Raw genomic sequence first — 13,001 nt, 5'->3', positions numbered from 1 at the left:
ATTGAATACATCACGGGTAGCTTGCCAGGCTTTTTCTTGCAGGCGAGATACTCTTGGTAGCTTGCCGGGCTCTCCAAGAGGGGCGGAGGAACCGAACCTGGTTCGGCCGGGTCAGCCATGTGCAAGGCAAATGCCCTACCCACTGTGCTATCGCTCCAGCCCTAAGGGCACCATATGGAGTGCCAGTGATCGAACCCAGGTTAGCCACATGCACAGCAAATGTGTGCTATTGCTCTGGTCCCTGCTTTGAACCTTTAGATACTGTCTTATGGCTATGGGCTGGCTGATGGTTACTAGTGGTTGTTTCTGCTGGGAATCGAACCCGGGTTGGCCGCGTGCAAGGCAAACGCCCTACCCACTGTGCTATTACTCCAGCCCCTGCTCATGGTTCTTATAGACAGAGCTGCTCTCACTTGCAAGGCAGGTGGCTTAGTCACTGAGTCCCATCTTTCCATTAATACCATCAGCACAGAATCACAAACAACACAAGCAGCTCCTTGTCTCTCAGCTGCTGTTCTCAGACACTCCCCCTTCTCGGGTTCTCTAGCAGGTGTGGATATTACAGCCAATGACTATTCCTGGTTTTGTTCTCAGGAGTGACCAATGGCGGTGCTTGGGGGACCATATGTGGTTCCAGTGATAGAAACGTGGTAAACTGCATGGAAGACAACTTATTTCTCTCTTCCTTCCTTCCTTCCTTCCTTCCTTCCTTCCTTCATTCCTTCCTTCCTTCCCTCCCTTCTTTTTCTTTATTTTTGGGACATACCACACTGTGCTCAGGACTCTCGGTTCTGTGCTCAGGGGTTACTCCTAGTAGATTTGGGGACCATGTGTGGTGCCCTTAAGAATGAACCACATGCAAGGCAAGTGCCTGATCTATTGTACTATGACTCTGGACCCCCATCTCCTTATTCTTAAACAACATGTGAAAGTGCCAGCCAGATATTGCCTCTTCCCTCTGCCCTTGTTAGGATGCTTCATGTCCTCTGTCATGAATTCCCTCTACAGCTTCTTCATACTCTCTATGCCCCCAGCTCCAGAAGATGAGATTTTATATAGTAAAAAGGAGGGGGTACTATCCAAAAGAGAACCCTGAGACTTAAAAGGAAAGGACTCTGGCTGGAGACTACTACAGGTATTAAGGTTCTTGCCTTGCTTACAGCCGACTCCAGTTTGATTCCCAGCACCGCATACTCCCCTGAGCATTGCCAGGAGTGATTTCTGATAACAGAGTCAGGAATAAGTTTTTTTTTTTTCTTTTTGGGTCACACCCAGCGATGCACAGGGGTTACTCCTGGCTTTGCACTCAGGAATTACTCCTGGCGGTGCTCAGGGGACCATATGGGATGCTGGGAATCAAACCCCGGGTCAGCCACATGCAAAGCAAACGCCCTACCCGCTGTGCTATCTCTCCAGCCCCATAGTCAGGAATAAGCTTTGAGAACCGTGTTTGTTGTTTGTTTGCGTCCAACAAACAAACAGCAAATAAAAGAATTCACTTGATTATGGCAATAACTTATTAATATAGTTGATTGCAGATAGATTAAGTATTAAAATCTAGAGGTGTGTTTTTAATTATCTACAGATGAAGACAAGATCATGGATGTTTTCTTTATTTTATTTTATTGTTTTTTGGTGTGGCCCAAAACCCAAACCCAAACCAAACAAAGCCCTCAAAAGATAGAGAAGTCGGGGGCGGGAGCAATAGCACAGTGGGTAGGGCATTTGTACCCAGGTTCGATTCCCAGCATCCCATATGGTCCCCTGAGCACCACCAGGGATAAATCCTGAGTGCAGAGCCAGGAGTAACCCCTGTGCATCGCCAGATGTGATTCAAAAAGCCCACCCCCACAAAAAAAAAGATAGAGAAGTCATGGAGGTGGGGGTGGGGGACAGGGATGGTCCAGTGACTGAAGGCCCTGTTTTGGATTTTGTTTTGTGTGCAGTAAAAGGTAAAGGCCCTCCCGTTGATCGTCGATTTGCTCGAGCGGGCCCAGTAACGTCTCCATTGGAGACTTTGTTGTTACTGTGTCTGGCATATCGAATACTCTCGGTAGCTTGCCGGGCTCTCCGAGAGGAGCGGAGGAATCGAACTCGGGTCGGCCATGTTGGCCGCTTGTAAGGCGAACGCCCTACCTGCTGTGCTATCGCTCCAGCAGTATTGGGCACTATACCCAGGTCACACAAGTGCTCTCCACTGAGCTGTTTCTGACCCCTGAAATAGTAGTTCTTTGTTCCTTTTAGGCATGGGAAAGTCAGGTTAGTTCACACTTACTAACACTCATTATTATTATTGTTGCTACTACTTTTATTGTTTTGGGGGCCACATCCGGCAGTGCTCAGGCCTGATTCCTGGCTCTGCACTCAGGGGACACTCATAGCGGGGCCTCGGGGCACTATGTGGGATTCAGGGGATTGAATCCAGATCAGCCACATGCCAGCCAAGACCTGCCCACTCTATATAATACTCAGTTATTAATCTTTGGATTTCCAGACATTCCATTCTTGTTCGTATTTTCCCCATGACTTTCAATGTCTGGATCATTTTCACTTCTGTAGAATATTTGTGTAAATCTTTTTTCTTCTTTTTGCTGTTTATCTCTTTATTACAGGTCCTTGGAGTTATGTATGTACTCTGGATGAAATCCTTCTTCAGGGCCAAGAGAGAGTGCATGTCCATTGGTCACTGAGTGGCTCTCTGCATGTCCTCCGCTTGCCTGTTCTGTAGGTCTGACTAACACTGAATGCTGAGAACTGCCTGGGAGATGGCTCTGAGGGCTGGAGCACAGGCTTTGCCCCAGTTTGATCCTGGCCCTATGGGGTATCCTGAGCAACACTGGGAGTGACGGGAGTGACTCAAGTGCTAGCCAGAGAGTGGGCCACAAAAGAATGACTTGTGAGGGGCTGGAGCAATAGCACAGAGGGTAGGGTATTTGCCTTGCACGCGGCCAACCCGAGTTCGATTCTCAGAATCCCATATGGTCCTCTGAGCACCACCAGGGGTAATTCCTGAGTGCAGAGCCAGTAGTAACCCCTGTGCAACACAGGGTGTGACCCAAAAAGCAAAAAAAAAAAAAAAAAAGAATGACTTGTGAGGTAGGTGTCCTGAAAAGGCTGCAGCTCAAGACTGAGCACATGCTTTGCATACAGAAAGCCCAGGCATCCTGGGATTTGATCCCTGACACCACGTGTTCTTTAAACACCAATCCTGGTATAGCTCCTGAGCTCTGTCTGGTGTGGCCCTAAAACCATGGGAAGAAAGGAGAGAAAGAGAGAGAAAGAGAAAGGAAAGAAAAAAGAAAAAAGAAAGAAGGAAGGAAGGAAGGAAGGAAGGAAGGAAGGAACATCAGCACTACATGACTCCTGAGCACTGCCAGGTGTACCACCAAGATTAAAAACATAAAATGACTGTCTGTGAGGTATGCATCTTGAATTTTTTTTCTTTTCAGCCATTTCTTTTTATTTGCAGTTTGTGTTCAATGCAAATCAATTCCATAACATAAGAAGTTACTATGAATCATATGAATCAAAGCATAAATACGCAAACACAATATACAGTCCAAAATAGATGTACAGCATTCAGGTTTGAAAAAAAAAAAAGGAATGTTCTTTCACATACACAGTAGCTTGAGATTTGTTAAATAGGGTTAGCTGATCCCATGTAGATTTCTAAAGATGGAAAAAGAAGGACATTGGTCACCAAGACTATTGAAGCCATCAAGATATTGGGACAGGGGCTGGAGCGATACCACAGTGGGTAGTGTGTTTGCCTTACATGTGGCCGACCTGAGTTTGATTCCCAGCATCCCATATGGTCCCCTGAGCACCACCAGGAGTAATTCCTCAATGCATAGCCAGGAGTAACCCCTGTGCATCGCCGGGTGTGACCCAAAAAGAAAAAAACATACTGGGACATCTAAGCTTCAATATGTGACCATGCGAACAAAAGACTTAGGGAGTGTCTATTTTTAAAAAGATTTCTGTGCATCGAGGAAGCCATGAAAAGAGTTACTTCTCAGGACCAAGCTAAATGAAAACTGACTCTTAGTTTTACATTCCATCCTGTATCTCTAGGTGAGACAAAATCTATTCTTATTTTCAAGATTGGGTTTTATGTGTGTATATTCCTGAAGCCACATTTAAGGAAATCACAATTCATTCTAGATGTTGACTTTCTTCATCTACATGACACTTCAGCAGATTTAATATTGGCATTCACCATCTAGTCAAACCCTCACGTGCTCTTTGAATCAAATTTGGCATCCTCAACATTTTCCATATAAACAAAATAAGGAATAGAATTAGCATATTCAGTGAAGAACTGGATTTTCCTGGCTACAGTGGACATCTAGACACCATTTAAGATGGAGAAGTATAGATGTTTCTCTTTTTATTTCCATTTTTTAAAAATTTTTATTAGTGAAACACCATGAGGTACAGTTGTAGATTTACAATTTTTTGTGCTTGGGTTTCGATTATACAATGATCAAATACCCATCCCTCCACCAGTGCCCATTTCCCACCACCATGGGAGAAGTATAGATGTTTCTTGGCCTGAGTCTCTTAACAGTAAAGGTGTAGAAGGGAGAACAAGATCATGAAGAGACATGAGATTGATTGCAGGACACCGTCACTCCCATTGGTGGCATTAGTAGATGTTGAAGTAGAAGTAGAAGTAGAAGTTGCAGCAGTTGAGGTGGTCAGAGTGGAGTTAGCTGTAGTCATTGGAGTTGATTTATAGTTACAGTCTGTGAATAAATCAGCGTGGGGAGGAGCAGTGCTAGAAGCAGCAGCCCCAGTACCAGCCAGGTCACCATGGCTCTGTTGGTGTGCAGTGCATCTTGTAGGATGCTGGGTGCATGGGGAGGCGCAGGCTCGGAGCAAGCGCAGGCAAGGTAGGTTTGCATCTCTCTCTCTCTCTCTCTCTCTCTCTCTCTCTCTCTCTCTCTCTCTCTCTCTCTCTCTCCCTTCCTTCTTCTCTTTCTTCTTTCTTTCTTCCTTTCAAAGACCACCCTTGGATGGCCTCAGGGATCATATGGGATCCCAGGAATCAAACCTGGGTCAGCTGAGTGAAAGGCAAATGCCATATCAGCTGTATTATAGCTCTGGCCGCATCTTTATGTTTTTCTAAGAATACAAAAAATGTCCTAATGGAGATACCACCTAGAGCAGCCTTGGCACACAGAGCTGAGAGCAGCCCCAGGACGGCCATGTGTGACTCAACAATCCCCCAACCTCTTCCCTCACCCATATACACACACATCATACACAGAACAAAACTCTTCTGGAACCCAGAAAGCCAGACAAGTGCTCTACCACTGAGCTCTTCATACCTGCCAAGAAATCGTTTCTTAATATGTCATTCTGTAATTGCTTTTTCATCTACATCGTATGTTTACAAAATAATAAAAACACACAGGAGATATAGTATATCTGGTAAGGCATTTGCTAACCTGGGTACAATCCCTGGCACCCCATATGGCCCTCCTCAATTCTGGTGGTCCAGGATTGATCCCTGAGTGTAGAGCCAGGAGTAAGCCCTGAGCATCATGGTGTGTACTCCCCCACCAAAATCACCACAAAACGTGGTAGTATAAGTAGTTGATTGTTTTCATCTTTGAATTCTGTGATAGGAACATGCTACAATTTGTCTCTTCCTCTTCACAGACCGCTGAGCTGGTACCATCCCATTCTATCACAGAACATTCTGGAACATCTCTCCTTGCTCCTTTGTGTACATTGCCCAAGATATGTAGACAGGAATAAAATGATATACATCTTTCCCAAATGTTCTTAGGAGTGACTGTAGTAATTCATAACTCTCATTCCCTCCCCAGCTCTCCCACACATTCAAAACTTCTGTGGCATTAGGCAGCCCCCACCTTGTCTCTGCTGTTCCAGCTGCTCTGTCTTGAGCTCCTTTGTGGCTCATTTTGCTCTCAGTGTTGGTGTTTCTTGTGCTCATTGTGTGTATTAAAGCCAACAAGTAAAAGATGCAGCAGCTCTGACCTGAATGAGAGAAGCATATCAAGCTGGCTCTGACTAGGATGCTTTGGACGTCACCAACAGAACTGGAGTCCTCTAAGTGGTCAGCTGGGCACTGTAAATTTTTTTCACGATTGAGCAAAAAAAGCTGGTAATCAGGCTAGAGCAATAGTATAGCAGGTAGGGTGCATGAGGTTTACCCAAGTTCCATCTTGAGCACCCCCAACACCTTTTAGCACCGGCAGGAGTGATCCCTGAGCACAAATCCAGGAGTGATCCTGAAGCATCACCGCATGTGGCCAAAACTCCAATCTCTGCCCAAAAAAGTTGGTTCCTGAGATGCTTTTACTGCCGTTCTAACTGCTACTCCTGGCTCTGCACTTATGAATCAGTCCTGGAGAACTGATTCATAGGGGGTGGACCATAGGGGATGGAGGACCATAGGGGGTGCTGGAGATGGAGAGAAATAATAGCATCTATCACAGATAATCTTCAAGGCAAGGCAAGCGTCCTACCTACTGTACTATCACTATGGCCCCAATGACCAGTTTCTTTATCCGATCACTTGTTTTTGGACGCTTGGGTCATTTCAATATTTTTAGCTATTGTGAATAGTGTAATATAGGAGCACAAAAGTTTTTTTTCTGAGATTTTAGGTCCTCTGGGTAGATGGCCCAGAAGTGGAATTGTTGGGTTATATAAAAGTCTTTAGTATTTTTTGTTTGTTCGTTTTTTTTTTTGTTTATTTCTGGTGTGTGTGTGTGTGTGTGTGTGTGTGTGTGTGTGTGTGTGTGTTTTGTCCACCCCCAGTAGTGCTCAGGGCTTACTCCTGAGCATGCAAGGATCCTGAGCATGCAAGACCACTCAAGGCAGGTTCGGGGTACTATATGAGGTAATGAGATTTCCTACACTCAGTACTATCGATCCGGGCCTGGAAATTTTTATGTTAAAAAAGTAAAATCATCGAATGATTAGTTAACAAAAGGAATTTTTTTTTTCTTTTTTGAAATGAAATCCACTAAGTAGGAACGCCCAAATAGAAGACAGTTTTCCTACTGGTGAGAAATCCTCTGCAATCTCAGAGCGCCCTCGTGTGTCCAGCTGTAGTAACTTTTCAAAATTTTGAGGTTCTGGGGCTGGAGCTTTAAAGTACAGTGCTTTGCATGCAGCCTTGCATGCAGCTGACCCAGGTTCGATCCCCAGCATCCCATATGGTCCCCCGAGCACCGCCAGGAGTAATTCCTGAGTGAAAAGCCAGTAGTAACCCCTGAGCACCGCCGGTGTGACCCAAAAAGAAAAAAAAAATCTCGAGTTTCTCAGGAACCTCCTCCAATTTATGTAAATTTGCTGCTGCTTGCTAGACTGTGTGACCCTATGTTTGTATGAGGAATATGCTCAGAGCTCAGGTCCCAGGGCAGAAAGAGAATCAGCAATTCTTTTTTTCCCCCTTTATTTTATTTTATTTTTTTTTTTTTTACAGTTGTAAATTTACAATTTTTTGTGCTTTGGTTTCAATTATACAATGATCAGATACCCATCCCTCCACCAGTGCCCATTTTCCACCACCATGGATAATATCCCTCCCACCCCCATCCCCCCATCCCCCCTGTCTCTGTGGCAGGGCAATCCCCTGTGTTCTCTCTCTCCTTTTGGGTGTTGTGGTCTAGGGATTGCATTGAATTTATACAATGCTTTCGGTAGTATTACCATTTTGACAATGTTAAGTCTCCCGACCCATGAGCAGGGGATATCTTTCCATTTCCTCATGTCCTCTTTTATTTCCTGAAGTAGCGTTTTGTAGTTTTCTTCGTACAGGTCATTTACTTCCTTGAGAATCAGCAATTCTTGAGTCACAACATTGGGATGTGAGGAAATCCGGTGGTGCAGCTGTCTCACACTGAAAGAAAAGAATAAAGAGACTCAGGTGAGTCACAGAGTGGTGGTAACATCCTGAGCAAGCTCCCAGCATCCCTCTCAAAGAACCCCCAACCCCAGTCCTGACCCCTCTGACCAATCCCGCCTGCTCCAGCCTCCAGAACCAACAGGACAAGGTCAGTGCCCCAGGGGGTGGGACTAAAGGATGAACCAGGGGTGCGGAAAGCTCCCCGGGGGCTCCGGTCTCTGTCCCCAGGATTCCAGAGCCCCAGCCCTGCCCACACTTACTTGCAGTTTGAGTGTACTTTCCTCCTTTCAAACCTGTGGGAAGGAAACATGCTAGGGAAGGTCGGGGAGAGCACTGGGTCTTGAGGCCACAGAGAACTCTCTAGGCCTGGACCCCAGGGAAGTGTCAGAACTCTGAAAACCGAGGGCAGGACCAGGAAATACGCAGGAAGGAGACGCTCCTGGACTGACTAGCCTCCTCCTGGCGGTCTGTGCTTAGCAGAGACAGTCCCTGTGATCTGTGACCTGGGAGCTGGGTTTATCCCCAGCTTATCAAGGTGAAAGTGTCTTTCATGACCAAACCTGAGAGCAGCACACACAGGGGGAGTGTGAGCAACAGCACAGGGGTAGGTGGTGCTCCTGCTAATGAGGCAGAAGAACTAATATGGGGGGGATCCCTGAAGTGGGACAAGACTCAACACTTGCCATGTTGGACAGATTCCCCGCCCCTCCCCGCCTCATCTTACCTCAGCGATTCCTCCTGTAGATCACAGCTCTCACCACAGCTCCAGTGACCACAGCCTCAAGGAGGCCAATAATGATGCCCACAGTGAGGATGGTGGACTGAGAAGGGGGCTCTGGGAAGGAAGGAAGGAATGAAGGAACGAAGGAGAGGGTTTGACCCCCAGCCTCAGCCTGACCCTCAAACAGTTCCCCAGAGGGGCCGACCTTGATTCCCCTGAGAACAGGCTCTGTACCACGTCCCCCTCCTTACCCCACCTCAGGGTGACAGGCTCTGGCAGCCCCTGGTGCTGCACACGGCACATGTATCTCTGTTCCTCTCCAGAATACACCACCACAGCCGCCCACTTCTGGAAGGTTCTATTCCCTGAAGGCCTGGTCTCCACCAGCTCTGTGTCCTGGGTCAGGTCCTCCCCATCACGCTGCCAGATCAGTGTGATCTTGGCAGGGTAGAAGTCCAGGGCCCAGCACCTCAGGGTAACCTCATAGTCAGAGAAGGAGTGGCGGGTTATGTGTGTTCTGGGGGCTTCTGAGGAGGAAAATGAGATAATTTACACTTTGGGTCACTTCCATAATGAGGATAAACAGGATAACTGGGAACCCACATTCGTTATTTCAGAGAAATTTGCCCCTCTGCCAGGGACACTCCGCTGGGGTCCTTCAGGATCCTGTGGACACAGGGTGGGCCTGACGAGTCTCTGTGATACAGAATATGGAAACCAGGCAGTCCGTCCCTCTCCTGATTGAAGGGACACTGTTCTGACACTGAACCCCACTATCTCCCCCCCCCCCGCCCCCCGGAGTCGACCCCGCCTCGGGGAGATCAGGGGTCCTCACCACCCAAGGGCCCGGTACCTGTGCGCAGAAGCGTGTCCTTCCCGTTCTCCAGGTATCTGAGGAGCCACTGCACGCACCTGTCCTTCAGGTAGCTCCTGTAACGATCAGCCTCACCCGCCTGCTCCCACTTGCGCTGGGTTTGCCAAGCCTGCGTGCCCGCCGCCGCCGTCCAGGAGCGCAGGTCCTCGTTCAGGGCGATGTAGTTGGCGTCGTCGTAGGAGTATTTATTGACAGTACCCGCGCAGGAGGCGCCCGTCGGACCCCACGTCGCAGCCGTACATCAGCTGGAGGGTGTGAGAGTCTGACCCGCCCCGCACAGATTAGACTCCAACCGAAAACGAAACCGGGGCCGGGTCCCTCAGCCTCGGGGTCGCTCGGACCCGCCTCGGGGCGACCCGGCCCGTTCCTGTGTTGGCTCGTCCCTGCCCGGCCGCGCTCACCCGCGTCGCTCTGGTTGTAGTAGCCGCGCAGGTTGCTCAGGCTCAATCGGAAACTGTGCGTGTTCCTTGGCGATCCGCGTCTCCCGCTCCCAGTACTCGGGTCCCTCCTGCTCCACCCACGGCGCCCGCGGCTCCATCCTCGGACTCGCCGAGTCGCTGTCGAAGCGCACGAACTTCGTATCGTCCACGTAGCCCACGGCGATGAAGCGGGGCTCCCCGCGACCGGGCCGGGACAAGGCGGTTTCGAAATACCGCAGGGAGTGGGGGCCTGGGGGAGGGGAAGGGGTGAGACCCGGCCCGATCTGCCGCCGCGCGCGCCCAGGAGCCAGGGGTGATGGGGGGTAGGGGAGAGGGGGACGGGAAGGGGGGCGGGAGCGAGAAGGGCGAGACTTAGAGGCGCGGGAGGAGTTGAAGGTTGGGGGGACAGGAAGGAACATTTGGGGTGGCATTCGGGCAGGGAACCGGAGAAACTTCTCGGGGTCCTGCACATAAAAAATGCCTGGCAGTTCTCATCCTTCCCCCCGCAATGAACTCCTTTTCCGACCCCGCACTCACCCGCCTCGGTCTGGGTCAGGGCCAGGACCCCCGAGAGCAGCAGCAGGAGGGGGCCCGGCTCCCACATAAGGAATCAGGTTGAGTCCTAACTCCAGCCCACCTCCCATCAGCTTATAACCGGAGAGCCTTAAGAACGCTGATTGGCTGATCTAGACAGCAACGACCAATGGAAGTGAGGACTTGGGACTCCTCCCAAGTATCCGGGCAGAAAGCGCTCTAACAGGTTGTCTTTTTTTTTTTTTTTTTAATTTTGATTCCTCCGCCCCTCTCAGAGAGCCCAGCAAGCTACATAGAGTATCTTGCCCCAGCGGCAAAGCCTGGCAAGCTACCCCTGATGTATTCCATATGCTAAACACAGTAACGGTTGTCAAAATGGAGACATTTCTGGGCCCGCTCAAGCAAATCGATGAACAACCGGAGGACAGTGTCGGTGACAGTGATTTCCCCAAATGAATGCAATCTTTCTCTGTCTGTCCCTCTCTTTCTGACTCATTTGACTTAGCATAACACTTTCCAAGTAGTGCCACTTGTATGTAAATTTCATGAATTCATCTTTTCGAAAAGCTGCATGGTACTCCAGTCTGTAGATGTACCAAAGTTTCTTTAACCTGTCATCTGTTCTCGGGCCCTCAGGTTTTTTCCAGATTTTGGCTATTGTGAAGAGTGCAGCAATGAACATAGAAGTGCAGATGTCATTTCGACTGTACTTTTTTGCCTCTCTGGGATATATTCCCAGGAGTGTTATTGCTGGGTCAAATGGGAGTTCAATTTCTATTTTTTTTTTTCTTTTTGGGTCACACCCGGCAATGCTCAGGGGTTACTCCTGGCTCTGCACTCAGGAATCACTCCTGGCGGTGCTTGGGGGACCATATGGGATGCTGGGAATCGAACCCGGGTTGGCCGCATGCAAAGCAAACACCCTACCCGCTGTGCTATTGCTCTAGCCCCTCCATTTCTAATTTTTTTTAAAAATTTTATTTATTTATTTATTTTTAGATATTTTTACATTTTTTTAAATTTATTTATTGAATCACCGTGAGAAAGGTTACAAAGCTTTCAGGTTTAGGTCTCAGTCATGCAAATATCAAGCACATTTCCCTTTACCAAAACTTATTTTTTACCATGAAGAACCCCAATAAAACCCCACCCCCCACCCCTCCCAGTCCCTGTGGGGCAGATGAATTCTAGTTAACACTCTATCTGCTTTGATTAGATTCATTGTTTCAATAAAAGATTCACCACTATTATTTAGAGTTTACCCCCCCCCCCCAAATCAGACATGCTGAAAAAGCATTGTGAAGTGATTTGCTTTCTACAGCTGGGTTCAAGAATTAAATGTTGGTTTTGGATTTCTGCTATTTTACCTATTGACCCTGGAAGTATTTCTACTGAAAGTCAGATAGTTAAGAAATTGGTTTCTGTGCTCTGGAGACGTGGCCGTGCTGGAGAGCCGCTAGTGGGGGGCAACTGGTGGCCTCGGTAGGGCGTGAAGGGCGGACCGAAACGCCCCCCTTCCCATGAGGTTTTAGTCGCCCCCACTCCCCCGGCTCATACCTGCTGTCCACAAGGCTCCCATGCGGCCGCCATCTTTCTTTCCAGAGAGGAGAAGGCGACTGGGGCAACAACCTTTCCCCTCTGGACAGATCTGATGGCCTGGATTAACGCATAGTCCTTTCACTTTTCTGCTCCAAGCTGCTGGGTTCTGCATTAAGTCCTTGTGCTTCTGGGGCTGTGGCCGTGCTGGAGAGCCGCTCATGGGGGGGCAACTGGTGACCTCGGTAGGGCGTGAAGGGCGGACCGAAACGCCCCCCTTCCCATGAGGTTTTAGTCGCCCCCACTCCCCCGGCTCATACCTGCTGTCCACAAAGCTCCCATGTGGCCGCCATCTTTCTTTCCAGAGGGAGGAGGGCGGAAGGGACCAACACCCTTTCCCCTCCGGGCAGACATGATGGCCTGGATTAACGCATAGTCCTTTCACTTTTCTGCTCCAAGCTGCTGGGTTATGCATTAAGTCCTTGTGCTTCTGGGGCTGTGGCCGTGCTGGAGAGCCGCTCGTGGGGGGCAACTGGTGACCTTGGTAGGGCGTGAAGGACGGACCGGAACGCCCCCCTTCCCATGAGGTTTTAGCCGCCCCCACTCCCCCGGCTCATGCCTGCTGTCCACAAGGCTCCCATGTGGCCGCCATCTTTCTTTCCAGAGGGAGGAGGGCGGAAGGGACCAACACCCTTTCCCCTCCGGGCAGACATGATGGCCTGGATTAACGCATAGTCCTTTCACTTTTCTGCTCCAAGCTGTTGGGTTCTGCATTAAGTCCTTGTGCTTCTGGGGCTGTGGCCGTGCTGGAGAGCCGCTCGTGGGGGGCAACTGGTGACCTTGGTAGGGCGTGAAGGACGGACCGGAACGCCCCCCTTCCCATGAGGTTTTAGCCGCCCCCACTCCTCCGGCTCATGCCAGCTGTCCACAAGGCTCCCATGTGGCCGCCATCTTTCTTTCCAGAGAGGAGAGGGTGAATGGGGCAACACCCTTTCCCCTCCGGACAGTCATGATGGCCTGGATTAACGC

The 13,001-nt window shown here is 49.3% G+C and overlaps 1 pseudogene; it reads right to left on the bottom strand.

Moving 5' to 3' along the window:
* Positions 1–8,149: 8,149 nt before the first annotated feature.
* Positions 8,150–10,506, bottom strand: LOC130035780 (HLA class I histocompatibility antigen, B alpha chain-like; annotated as a pseudogene).
* Between the last annotated feature and the right edge of the window lie 2,495 nt (positions 10,507–13,001).

Source organism: Sorex fumeus, unplaced genomic scaffold, assembly GCF_029834395.1.
Source record: "Sorex fumeus unplaced genomic scaffold, SorFum_2.1 ptg000063l, whole genome shotgun sequence".
In the NCBI taxonomy this organism is placed as follows: Eukaryota; Metazoa; Chordata; class Mammalia; order Eulipotyphla; family Soricidae; genus Sorex; species Sorex fumeus.
Note: the sequence above shows the minus strand (reverse complement) of the source record. Positions and strands in the feature narration are given on the sequence as shown.